This window comes from Arvicanthis niloticus, chromosome 25, assembly GCF_011762505.2.
Source record: "Arvicanthis niloticus isolate mArvNil1 chromosome 25, mArvNil1.pat.X, whole genome shotgun sequence".
Taxonomy (NCBI): domain Eukaryota; kingdom Metazoa; phylum Chordata; class Mammalia; order Rodentia; family Muridae; genus Arvicanthis; species Arvicanthis niloticus.
In genome coordinates, this window is record NC_133433.1 from 17,760,007 (window position 1) to 17,774,108 (window position 14,102).

At 40.6% G+C, this 14,102-nt stretch overlaps 1 non-coding gene across 1 annotated transcript; it reads left to right on the forward strand.

The window, feature by feature from the left end:
- The first annotated feature begins 7,231 nt into the window (after positions 1 to 7,231).
- On the forward strand, positions 7,232 to 7,364 carry LOC143438697 (small nucleolar RNA SNORA17). The gene has a single exon (XR_013107396.1). It is a non-coding gene; the product is annotated as a small nucleolar RNA SNORA17 (small nucleolar RNA).
- The last annotated feature ends 6,738 nt before the right edge of the window (positions 7,365 to 14,102 follow it).

Consider the following 14,102-nt stretch of genomic DNA (forward strand, 5'->3'; position numbering starts at 1 on the left):
ACACACATATATATATATATATACATACACACACACATATATATCCATTTCTAGTTAAGATGAATTAATTTAAAGTTAGTTCATTAAAACTAAACAAAAATGGGATGAAGAAGTTATGTTAGCAAGCTAAGACCTTAAAAGGTTTTGTCAAAATTATATCACATAACTTCAAATGGCTACAGAACAAATTGAATTTGTTGACATCTGTAAGACACGATTCAACCTAAACTTCTGCCAGATATGCTAATACAAAATAGTCTTTCCACCTAAAATTGTTTTTCTCAAAGATAAAATATAAAATAATTATTTTAGAGCCCCTGAACACTTAATAAAAGGGAATTATCACTAGTGATCTTCTTGTGTGTTTTTGTATATGCCTTGTGTGTGTTTGTATATGCTTAGCCCAGAAAGTGGCACTTTTGGGTGTGGCCCTGTTGGAGTAGGTGTGGCCTTGTTGGAGTAGGTGTGTAACTGTGGGTGTGGGCTTTAATTCACTCATACTAGCTTCCTGGAAGCCAGTATTCTGATAGCAGCCTTCAGATGAAGATGTAGAACTCTCAGCTCTTCTTCGACCATACCTGCCTGGATGCTGCCATATTCCCGCCTTGATGGTAATAGACTGAACCTCTGAACATGTAAGCCATCCCCAATGAAATGTTCTTATGTCCTGGTCATGGTATCTGCTCACAGCAGTAAAACCCTAAATAAGACAGCCCTCTAATTGCCCTAGATAAAAAAAAGCAAGAGGCACACACATGACCTGAGAAAATAAGGAGCCTGTGTAGAGCTTGGCATACTCCTTGAGTCAAGGTATAGCTGAGTATTCAGGGACTCCAAGAGAGATAGTTTCCATAGTAGAGAACCTTGGGGCAAGATCTGCTCATGTACCTAATATTAGGCAAAAGGCCAGAATGCAACTGACCAGCCTGTTAAGAAAATGCTCTAAAGGGTCTTATCATAGAGGTGAATAATGAATTAGCCCTAGGGAAAAATATAACAATTATCTCACCCAAGAAATCATAAAATACAGGTCTGGAAAACCAAACCTGATTAAGTAACTTAACTGTTTCCTAGATCAAAGGTATTTGATCAGGATTATTTTCAAGAATACAAAATACCCAGCACACCCAACAGAATAAAGTTTACCATGTCTAGTTGTTCAATCAAAAATTTCTTCATATGCAAAGAAGCAAGAACACTGAGTGTGTGAAAAAAAAAATGAGTTCATGAAAACTAATATGGAGAGAACAAATCAAGCATGCCTGTGTACATTTTTACTGGTTTGTAGTTTTAGTCTTTGCTAAACCTCCAATAGTAAATATAAAACCTTTCTAAGTTCTGGGAATTGCTCTAACATATCACCAACCTGAGAAGATACTGGGAAGGCCAGAACATTGAATCAGATAATCAGAGGTGAGCATGCTTGGGAATCCACAAATCTGCAGACTCAGCTTCTCTTTCAAATGAGGACTCTTCTTTGAACTGTGGAGCTTAGACTAACTTCACTGTTGGACCAACTCCATACAAAGCCAGTATCCGAATCGACAAATAGAAATTACTCAAGCAGAACATGAATGAGTGTAAATTTTTTTAAATTAAGCCAATGTGTTTGGATGATAGTTACTCCATAGCAATTATTTTTACCCTAGCTACATTCCAGTTAGAGCTCCGATTCCTTCTGCTTTTCCTCAAGTCATCTCCTGAGGAGATATTTTCCATTACTCTATCTGAAATTTTAGCCGTCCCATCTAATACTTCAAATTCTCCTTCAGGCTTGTTGTTGTTTATCATCTATGCACTCCGTGTCCTGTTTGTACATATCTTCACTTTTTTTTTTGCCTTCTCACACAAAATGCCAGCTCCAAGAAGGCACTGGTTTACGTCTCAGTTATTCACAGCTCTATTTGCTGTATGTGGAACAGTGCTGGAATATAGCACATTTTTTAGTTAAAGTGATGACGAGATTAGATGAAAAACAAGATGTAACTGGACCAGCAAGGAGAAGTTTTAAAATTGCAATTTTTTTAACAGAGAGGAAAAAGAGTTGGAGGTGTATTGATGACAGTAGAATTGAATGTAAATGGTAAATGCTCACATCAGGTAGAGGTTGAAACTTCAGATGATGAGGAACAGGTTAATGAAATCTTCAGCAACAAAGGTGACCAAGACAAATAGGGAAGCAGTCAGGAAAAAGGGAAGAAACTGAGGAAATGGGTCAAGATTAGAAGAAATAATAACCTAATGTTTTGGGCATGGCATTTGACTGCTTTCCAAATAGTGAAGAATGCTGTCGTTCTCAGGATATGAAGTGGGTCAGAAGTGGAGAATGAAACTTCTGAATTCAGCAAGAATGTCACAGATTCATCCCAGTGAGACACATCATCTAACTCTGTTGAATAAAATATAGTTAAATCCCACAGTGTTTGTTCAAGTTCCTTTCTCTGTTGAGTTTGTCTTTCAGAGACTCACAGGTGAACACATAACATTGGAGCGTACCAGAATTACTGTATTGGAAAATCTCAGGTATAGACATTTAGTTATTATAGGCCAGCAGAGATATTTACCACCTTCAGCATCTTCAAAGCTCTCGAGAATTGAATGGATCTTCTCTTTTATGGCTGAAAATAAACCTAGAGAACTTCATTACTCTTCTTAATAACAAAGCCCTTTTGCAAACAAGCAGGCCATGAGCAGAACTTGAGATGAGTAATCACATCCGAGCAGTTTAGATGATCAGTCATCTTACATGTGCATAAAATATTAAACATAATGAACATGTTAGAGGGCTATTGATCTATTCCTGTCCAAGTCACAACAAAACATGATTGGTTTCTTAGTGATTGAGAGCGTTTATTAGACCCTGGGGCTTATCCACGTGAATAAGTAGAAGGCCTTTGTTGCATGATTTCCAGTAGTGCTCAGACATCTGAACTCCTAACTCACCCAAGAGCTCAGCAAGTGCTGTGTATTGAATATTGAATTAATGTGGAAAGGCTGTTATGCAATAAGCCTGATATTTATGGCTGTTCTTATTTGTAGCATTAATTTTACAACCTCGAATTCTATCCCAATCACAAGCATCAAAAATCATGGTCAGTGTGTGTAGCTTCCATTTAAGCAACATCATCCAGTGTCTTCTCAAAACTTCTTAGCATTCCTCTCTTCTCTTTTATCTTTTTTTCTTCTGTTTTTCTTTCTCCTTCTACATCCCAGGAGACATCTTCATATCTGTTCTTGTTGTATTTTGGTTCAACTATAGGAAATGCTTGCCCTTTTTCACCCAGTCAATTCAACCTTTTTTTTTTCTTTTTTCTTTCTTTCTTTCTTTCTTTTTCTTTTTTTTTTTGGACAGGGCTTCTTCAGATGTGTAGGAATGGAGATAATGTGAAGCACCTACTTTAAAATGACTTGGAGTAAGGATCAATTTCATTGGGAATGTTCATTTTTAACAGTTTGCTTTACAAGACTCTCCTTCAGTTATTTTCGCCAAGAGACAGTTGAGTATGCCCACTCTCTCAGTTGTTCAACTGAGGCTCCAGACATGACTGAGCTCCTTCTAGACCATCCATCCCCAGATGATTTAGTTCACAAGAGAGAACCACACGGTCAATGCACGGATGAATAATATGTATTAAACAGTTGTTATTTTAAGTTATTATATTTTGGGTGGTATGCTACAGAGTAAGAAGCTCTTTACTTCTGCTCAAATGACGAACAACCTTACACTGTGTCTTCTGTTCTTCTAAAATATTATAATTTCAATACGAATGAAAGAAACCACAATCTTTTCTACTAATTTCTAGATCCTATACCAATTCACATCAAATCTGCAGGGAAAATTAATAACAACCTCATTTTACCAACATACAAATTGTGGATTAAAGAGACTATATAAGTTGTTCAAGTTTATACTAGCACTAATATTTATGGATGCTATATTTGAACCCAGGACATGTATTAATCTCTAAGATCAGCACTGTGTCAAAGCTTAAGTGTTAAGTTCTCAGGTCTAAAAATTGGACCTATATTAATATAAGTTAAACTTTTCATTTATCTTTTTACCAGGTTCTTATCATAGTCCTTAATATAACAACGTTATGCAAGCAAGTACTTACTGAACTAAAGTAGACTTGAACACTGCATCTCTTTCCAGATACCTGTTTCTGGCTTGTCTTTGCTCTTCTTGCCTATTCGCTCACCAAAACAAGATAAAACAAATTGCATGTAAATGACACTTTTGTATTTATAAGAGTTCTGATTTGAAGCATTCTTTAAAATGGCTTTCCATTTCACTTTGTAGATTTTTTAAAATATTTTTATTGGATATTTTATTTACATTTCAGATGCCATCCACTTTCCCCATTCCCCCCCCCCATAGAAACCCTTATCCCATGCCCTCCTTTCCTTTTTGTTTTCATATACTTTTAAAAAATGTTAATCAAAGGCTTTATAAGTTTGGTAATGCTCAATCAGAAGTGTAACCCAATACCCAACCTAGATATATCAACTATCTTTGACTGGTGGAGACACATGAACATCTGCCTCCATATCCACTCTCTCTTTCTCTCTCTCATCACCTAGCTTCTCCTTTCCTTCTTCTCCTCCTCTCCTTACTCCTTCTCTTTCTCTCAGTATTCCTCCCACCTTAGCTCCTCCTACATATCACCCTTCCTGTTAAAATAAAACTTTTCTCTCAAAATACAATTAGAGCATAATTATGCCAATTTGTACCAGTGAGGTACAAGATAGTCCTAATACCCAGTCCATCATTTTGTTGACTAACCAGAATCTCTGTCATCTCTCCTAACTAAAACACTTAGTTCTGAACCTGGCTTTTTTTTCTTGGCTTTAGAATGAATGTCAGCTGAAAACCATCCACTAAATCTTTTCTCTCAAAGTAAATAGCAAGGATTGGCTATGAGACTATAAGTTTTCAACCCCGTCAGAAATCCAGAATGACTGAGGTAACTGAAATTATGGGAAGCACAAAGCATAGCTTCTAAAACTTAGCCAATTTATAGAGACCACTGAGCACCTGGACAGTCCCTATAATACAAAACGTTGGAGCATCTGATCTTCAGCCTTCTGGCCCAGGATCATCTGATAGTCACTTTGTAGATTTTTTTAAATGTCTTGTTGTAACTGTCACTGTACAGAATGACTATTCCATAGCTCACAGGGATTCTATGAATTTGGCTTAGAGCTCAATGTGGTGAGCATTTTAATGACAATTTCAAGACTTTGGTATCAATTAAGAGGAAACTGTCAGAACTCATTGGAGTAGGGAGGTATAAATATTAGCTTCTCCAGGATAGGATTTACTGAAATTTTAATCTGAGGTTTTTGTTTGTTTGTTTTGTTATTTCATTTTGGTTTTTAGGTTTACATCAAACAAATCAGGAACTTTCTATGTTTTATTAATTGCCTTTCTGTGTCTTAGTGAGTGTTGTAGTCCTGGTACATTTAACATCAAACTTTTTTTCTCTATATATGCATACTGGACACACACTACCTATCCAGTGAGTACTCAGTTCTCTCTCTCTCTCTCTCTCTCTCTCTCTCTCTCTCTCTCTCTCTCTCTCTCTGTGTGTGTGTGTGTGTGTGTGTGTGTGTTTACACAAATGAGATCAACAATTGGTGAGACTACGAGAAAGAATGAATTTGTGGAGATTTTGTTGTTCATTGACTTTCTAGGTTGGACACAAGCAATGGAGCAGGTTCAAGGTCACAGCTCCCACGAACTGAACTTGATTTCTCTAGTCTGTCTCGCCTTATTTAAGACTGTCAAGATTTTCCAACTTTTTCTCAAGGATCTGTAGTTTTCAGAAAACATATCTTGCTCCCAGGCACTTTTCCCATCATTTAAATTTTTTTCCTTTTAAATAAATTCAGGATTTTTTTTTTTAACTGAACCAAGCTTAAATCATTAAAAAATAAAATAAAACATCCTTGATTCTCCAAACTGTTTAAGAATTTTAATCATTCTTTTATCCCATTTCCAGGCATTACTTTTCGAATGGTTTGGATTTAGGCAAACCTAAAATAGATTTTAGCCAAGACTCTCTTCCACCCTTAATTTTTAAACCCATGTGTATTTTAAGGGAAATTTAATACATATGCTTCTAATTCATGTGCACTTAACTCATCAGAACATTGTTTTGTAAGACCTGTTTGAAGTTAAGAAGTCTTTTTGGAGCCTTCCTTTAATAAGAGTTTTCAAGCCTTTATTCTTAGAAGCAGGAAGTCATATTTTGCCAGGAGTAAATGAATTTAAACCCCTGACTCAAGGTTTACATTTAGCCCCAAACTGACAGCCAAGATACTTTGTGAGCTATGTACAAAAACAAGTTCTTTTGCCTTTAGGATTAATTTGTTTTATTTGTGCTGTGTTTTAAGTCAGAAATCTTAGACAAGTCTTTATCTATCTATCTTACTTGAAGATTCAAAAGTTGTCAATATTCATGAAAAGATCTAACTCTTAAAAACCACTCTGGATGCACCATAAAGCTCTTAATATTTGCTGATATGTTTTACTAATGAGTGGATGAGAATGTTTCCTTAGGACAAGTAACAATAAAAGCTTTCCTTCCACATTGAGCCACACATAAGTGAGGGGAGGGGCGTGATGAGACACGGAGAATGATCACTTGCATAGTAACAGATGACAACACCTCTGTGCCTATAAATACAGCACAACGAGGACATTGATGAGTTTTAGCACAGGTCCATGTGTCAGTGAATCTGACAAGAAATACAAAGAGTAAAGAACAAAGGGGAGAGATAAGACATTTAACAAGATGCCATTGATGAATGGTGAAGACAAGGAAGACAACAGAAATCTCTGAGTTTTAAAAGGATGACTCCTTGAGCTAGGATGCTTCCATCAGAATTTGCACTTCTGTTGATGGCCACAGCTGCTCCCCTGTTGTTTAGTGCCACTTTTTAGGCAACAGCTAAAGTTTAGGAGAGAGGCTTACCTTGTTTTTGTTTGCTTCCTGAAAAGCTAGTGAAAGGCACAAACTATAGGAAAGAACACTTACCTGAGTTTCTTTGTGATGAATAGCCCATCACATGTAAACAAAGCCAGTAAGTCTCATTACTGTAAGCCTAACAATCACATTTTTTTTTTTGCTGTTTATTGATAGAAATGAGTGTAGTCTAGTCACTAGCATCAAAAGATATGTATGCTTTTTTGGCCCGAGAATAAATGGAAATTAAGAAATCTTTATTTCCTGCCCCCTAGAGGTGTTGCAGGTGTGGCTGCTGTGTCACATGTGCATCTGTAGGTGGCAAAAAGCAGAGAGGCTGTGTCTATGCTCAGTGTTCTGAAATATGAACATCTGAATGATCAGTACTGGAACATTCCCTGAAAAAAGCAAGCCCAAGAAGACCATCAGTCAGGGGTCAGGGGGCAAGACAGGGAGCTACCCTGAGAAGACCACCAGTCTAGTATTGAGTAGGGCTGGATGGGTTCCCAAACTGAGAGTAAGCCAGAAGAGAGACAAACCTGGCCTGGCCAGAGCAAGCCAAAGACTAGAAGAACCCAGCCTGGAACCTCAGGCCTCAGGCAGGAGTGAGCTTGAGAAAAAGGACACCCCCCCCAAACCCCTCTCACATACATGGAACTATACCTGGGGATCCTACAAGAGGAGCAAACCCAAGACAACAATTAGTCTAGTGCCATGTGGTTTGAACAGGGAGCTAGCCTGAGATGACCACCAGTCCAGTGCCACACAGGCCTTGGGCACCAGCAAACCATCGGGAAATGAACCCTGCCTGATGACATAATGCCCAGGCAGGCATAGCACTCCTGAGACCACTCCTGGAACCCCAGACACGCAAACACCCTGGGTGCCACTAAGAGGAACAAGTAAATGGTGAAGAAATGGAAGAGAAAGAGGAAAAGAAGGATGTGGGCATAGAGAAGAGGGGCAGAACTAGAGACTAGAGGGTAGGGAGGAACAGCCTGATGTGAGTAGCCAGTGATGCCATCTAAGGCTATCGTGGGATCCTGGCCTGTACTGCCACCGGGGGCCATGTGTGGGTCTGTAGCTGTGCGCTAGTAAGGGTCTGTTAACACCAAAGGCCAGATGGACATCCCTGATCTGGGCTGCCACTTGTTGATATCTGAGGACTGTGCAAAAGTGGCCCCACCCTTTGCTTGGACATTTGGGGACTGTCCCTGGGGTGTAAGAACAGAATTGCTACCCCTACCCCTATCCAACTGCAGCACTCTGGAGAGAGGCAAGAACATTTCTAAGGAAGCACAGTAGATCTGAGCCTGGCTGTGGGAGTTGCTGGTGAGCTGATCCTTAGTGTATGAGTGTGGGACAGCTGGACTTGTCATTAGTCCTCTGTGCAGTGGCATAGATGAGAGAGAGATCCACTTTGTCCCTTACCACCTCTGAGAGCAGGAGACCTGGCCCTGCACCCCATGGCTGCAATACTCAGGACAGTGAGCCCTGTACACACCTGTGCAGCACAGTGGAGCTGATCCGGATGGAGGGGGCACAGGTAAGCTAGCTGAGAGCATGTTCGTGGTAGAGCTAGCCCCACGACTTTTCTGTCATGCTGTGACATGGGCTTGGGAGAGATGGTTCCCTCCCAGCTTGCCACCTATAGCAGGCAGGAAAGCTGACTCCAGGTCATCACAGCAGGAGAGCAGGCCCTGCCTCTTCTGAAGTAGGGTTGTCTCCCTTTTGCCCTCACCACCCAGGGAAAGTAGAAGAGTTGGCCTTGGTTTAAAGAAAGAAGAAAAAGTAGAGCTGCCCCTGGATGTGAGGCTTGTAGATGATCCTGCCCAGAAGGCTTGAGAGCAGAAAAGATGCCATCCTCCCCTCTCTAGTCCCTCACCACTTCCAGCAGGCAGAAAAGTGGGCTCTGGGGTCACGAGAATGGGAGAACTGGCCCTGTACCTTGTCTATTACAGCAGCCAGGCATCAGCAGTGGGCTCTTGATGGCATGGTGTAGATGAACTGCCCCTTGCTGGTGGTGGCATTCGATGAGCCAGCTGGGACAGGGCAGGAGAGCTTGCCCTGATGGTCTGGGTGCAGGAGAGCTGCTTTGAATTGGCTCACCCCATCAACTCCATCAATGAACTGCTAGGGTGCTTGAAGGGGCCAATCCTAAACCATAGGATCCTAACTACAGGATCTACAGTTTCTACAGAGGGACTTCTCCCCTTCGTTGTGGGAAATTTGCATGGCTGGAGGGCAGACACAAGGGTAAGGGGAAATGAATGGGACTGGGGTGCATGACGGGAAATTCACCAAGAATCAATAAAGGAAAAGAAAGGAAAGGAAGTTCTTAGTTTCTTGACAAAGCAGAAGCAATGACACAGTTCTACAGAGAATCATGTGAGAGAGCATGCACCTCTGGTATAACCTGAAAGGATGGATGGATGTATTTTAAAGGTCACCTTAGTGCACCAACATTCTCTTCTTGCTTTTCTCACTACTCAAAAAAAAAAAAAAAAAAAAAAAAAAAAAAAGGTTCTCAGGGGAAGCAAAGGACTACATAAAAAACTGTGTATGGTTCCTTTACTTTGTATTCTCGTTTGGTTTCCATGATCACTTTATGATTCTGTCTAATTTCTTTGTTAGATCTCTCTCTCTCTCTCTCTCTCTCTCTCTCTCTCTCTCTCTCTCCTCTCTCCGCTCTCCCCCTCTTTCTCCATGTATTCTACCATTTCCTTAACATCCCGACATTGTATCTCCTTCATCCCCTTGTGTTTCCAGCGAACCTGCCTCTGCGCCTTCCTCACACTCCATCTGTTCTTTGGCCCCAGGTTCACCTCTTCTTCTTGCTAGTCTGCTCTGTTTTTCCTCCAGGACTAGAAGCACAAAGGCAGAAGAAACCTTTTTCTTTTCCCTTTTTCCCCTACAATCCACTCTCTCCCAGCCTCTGCCAGCGATGAACAGTAAATTAACTGTGGCAGGAGGAAAACCACATTAACCCTTGCTTGACAAGAAAGGAGTCAGAAAGAAAGTGCTGGTTAAGAATTGGCGCAAAGCCTAGGCACACATATGTTTAACACAAACCGGCGAGGCTTGGTGACATTACCTACTAGGTTCACACTGATTGAGGCTTTAGTCCTGCTGAGGCTTAAGCTTCCACTGAGTCTTGATATGATAGGTCATTGCCATCTGGCACATCCCCTATCTAATATAGTCAGCAGACCTTAGCAGCAAGCGGGAACTGCTCTCTCTGGCTGAATTTGTCCAACCATGATGCTGTCGTTGCAGAAGGCTCCCGTTCTGTGCTTAAAAAGTGTTTGTCTTTAGAGGGCTTCCTGTCACTAAGAGGAAAGTTGCCTCACTGTTACACACAGAAAGTGTATTCAGTTAAGTTTTCAGGTTAAAACCTGTGATGGCGTTGGTGACTTTGGAAGGTGGTCAGCATACAATGTGTGTGTTGTGGGGGGCGGGGGGGGATGCTCAAAGTGTATGAGATTAACAATACTTAGAAAACAATAAAGACTTAAGAATTCTCTTTAGTTAGGCGTTTGCATGAAAATCACCAAAGAAACCCAACCTTTTGCCCTCACCTAATACTGAAGACTCTTAGTCTTGATTTAGTCTCCTTACCCTCCACAACTAAGACACCTTTGTTTGCTGTAGATTAATCAGTGAGACTGTGATACTTCCTGTGATCCCAACATGAATGATCTGGGGCATTGTGATGTCCCTTGCTGAGCACAGATAGCTAGCATCTGTTGCCTATCACTTTCTCTGTGTCTAACCATCATTGTCAACTCTCCTGGACTTGAAATCACATGGGAAACACATTTCTGGCCATGTCTGCAAGGATGTTTTCTATGTTTAAATAAGGAGGTAAGGCACATGGCAAATGTAGGAGCCCCATCCACTCAGGTGAGGGTCCATACGGAACGAAGTGGGGAAAAGAGAAAAGCCACATGGATGCCAGCGTTTCCCTCTCCTTCCTGCTCTATCTAGACGTGAGCCATACCTGCCACAGCCATGAGCTGCTGTGACACCACACATTCCCTTTATGACAGACTATATCCCAGTGAACTGTGTGCCAACATACCCGCTTCTGCCCATTTGTGTCTTTGTGTCAGGTATGCAGCAAATACCTGCACTCCATTTCATGAGCACCACCTGTGAGTAGCCATAAGAGTCAAAAGCTATGTGATAAGTAACAGAACTAGGGATGAGAAGAGACCTGAAATGGGGTCAGAGGACTGAAGGGAGCAGAAACTTCTCAATGGGAAACTATTGTAGATGCAGCTGGTCCCATATAACACCCCAAATAAATGACTAGGATCCGTCTCGCAGAATGTCAAGTCAGTCTGCTCACAGGCAGGATCCAGTGAACCACATCTCACCCATGGGAAATCATTCATGGTTGAAGAAGCACAGATGGGTCAGAGAGCCTCTCCTAAGTCTTAGCATATGTGTGTGCCTGTGGCCCCCACACTTTCTCTGGAGGAAGAGAGACAAAAACATTTATAGGATGATGACAAATTTCATAGTGAACTTAAAATGTGAATCAACCCAATGGAAATGGTTAACCTAAGGAGGACCTTGTGTTTGTGCCCTTTGTCATTTCTCTCGAGCAGAGAATGGGACTTCACAGTAGGGCAAGTTATTTGTTTTGTCCTGTGTGGGCCATAGTTCTCAAACCTCTGTTCTTCTCTGAGGTTAAGCAACCAGTTATGATTATTACCTACCAAACAACCCTATAACCTACAAGTAATAACTACAGAATATGAAAACTATTCCTATATATTAAACTGAAAATATCTGCATCTGGCATGTAGAGGGTATAGGGTATTTACATAGTATAATACAGATAGTTTTACTCTAATGTTTGATCTTCTTCCTTTCCCCCTTTTCCTTGACTAGGTCTTTTTCATGAAAGTCTTTTCAACTTTCAAATTTTAAACATAAAACCCACAGATTCATTTCTGGCAACCTGTCCTGACTAAAATGATGAAACAGCTGGTGATCCACATTTGCCTACTCCCAGATATTACAAATCATATTAATAGCTATTCAAAAGACCTAAAGCCAATGATTCCACTTTTAGTTTAGCATACAACTTCTTTTAACATTACAGGTTCAAAGAGGTGCTATCATTTTAGTTGACATAAAATACCACAAGGATTTTTTTTCCCCTATATGTGGACAAGATAGGAGGAAAGGACTATGGGACATTCATAGCTTTTCATCTTTATTTAAAATAAGTGGAATGAGTCATGTTCACTAAGTTTTCTACCATCTGCATAACTCCTCACTTCAGGAGATGCTGCAATGAATATATCACTCAGACATTTTGTCCCTGTGAAAAAAATACTGAGAGTAACAATTTAAAGGAAGAAAGACTTATTTTGGATCATTATGGTCAGCTGGTCCCATTGTTTTTAAGCCCATGCCAGAACAGAAACATTATGGAGAAAAGATGTGGTTCACAAAAACTGTTCCCCTCATAGCCTCTGAAGCAAAGACGAGTATGCCCATTCCAGAAGGCTTAATCGTTCCTTTCCTTTTAGCCCATCTGGCGTCACAGCCTGTTCCAACACTGTCCAAGAATGGAGTTCTGTGGGGGTAATTCTAAGTGCTTGAGAGAAAACTCCAGGGAAACAAGATAAGAATCTTGTGACCTCAGTTGATTTTATTTGTTTGTTTGTTTACTATTTAGTCCCACATACAATACATCCTGCCTGCAGTTTCCCTTTTGTTATTTATGTTTTGTTCTATTTCTTTTTGTAGATAATACATCCTGCCCACGGTAGCCCCTCCCTTTACTCCTGCAGATCCTCCAGCATACCTCCCAGCTCCTCCAGATCCATTCCGCCTCCATTTCCCTCCAGAAGAGAGCAGGTCTTCAAGAAATAGCAACCTAACACAGCACAACAATAAGTTACACAAACCATCATATGATATCAGGACTGGACAAGGCAACCCAATAAGAGGAAAATGTCCCAAGCTCAGAGAAAGTCAGATACAACCTCTCCCCCAGTGTTTCAAGCACCACAAGAACACCAAGCTAACAACAGCTAACAACCACAACGTATATGCAGAGGACCTAGTATAGATCCATGCAGGCTGTGACTGTTGCTTCAGTCTCTGTGAGCCTTCCTTAATTGATTCTGTGGGCCTGGGATCTCCTGGCTTCCTCGAAGCATGGACTTGTTCTTGGAACGTGCTTTTGTGCTGTTCTGAGATGCAGGAGATAGGAGTGAATTTGTTTTAGATTATTCACTACAATTAAATTTTTTTGTTGGTTTATATGCCTCTATAGAAAAACATGTTTCTGCCACTTGTGGCTGGCTCTCGTGATTGTACACTTTCCTCATGTGACTCTTCTTAATCTTGAGAGTAGAAATTGTTTGATGCTCTGAATAATACCAGTTCTTGCATGAGGCTTTAATCTGCCTTATTTTGTAGGCTCCACTATCCCAAAGCATGCCAAGTAGAGCAGTAAACGCCAGCCTTGTATATGATGCTATCCACATTCTAAGGTAAGTTTTCCCCTTCTTAGTTAATGACCACTGAAGCACATCACAGACACACCCAGTGGTGTGCTTCACTAACTTACTTGTTCTCAATCCAATCAACTTGTCAATGGCAATTAACCATCACAACGAACAAAGACTGAATGGAATAACCAGCAGGTCTTTCACAATGAGACAGTCTTAAAGGATTGCCTTTAGTGGAAGGCATAAACAATTATGAGAAGAAATTTTTCTTTTCATAATCCTTTGGCCTTTCATCACTTTCCCTTTATATAAGCAGTCTGTAAAACTAGGGCTGAAAGTATTAGCTGAAGGAGCATGCTGCCATTTTGGGGAGACCAAAGTTCTTCTGCAAAGGTCCAGTGAGATGTCATCTTCTGTTCTGGAGTCTTCTCTTGACTGGCTTTCCTTTCTTCTCTATCTCTGGGGAGCGTATTGAGTAGCTCAGTTTTTGGAGGTGTTATTTGCTTGAACTGAAACCTTCAAAGCATGAAGAGACCTATATTTTAGTTCAGAGAAAAAAGGTGAAAAGCAAACTTAAGCGCAGTTAGGTCTAGGTCTTAAGGAAGACAGATGCCCTTTAACGTTATTCATTGTGACAAACTTTCCTACTAACGGAAGA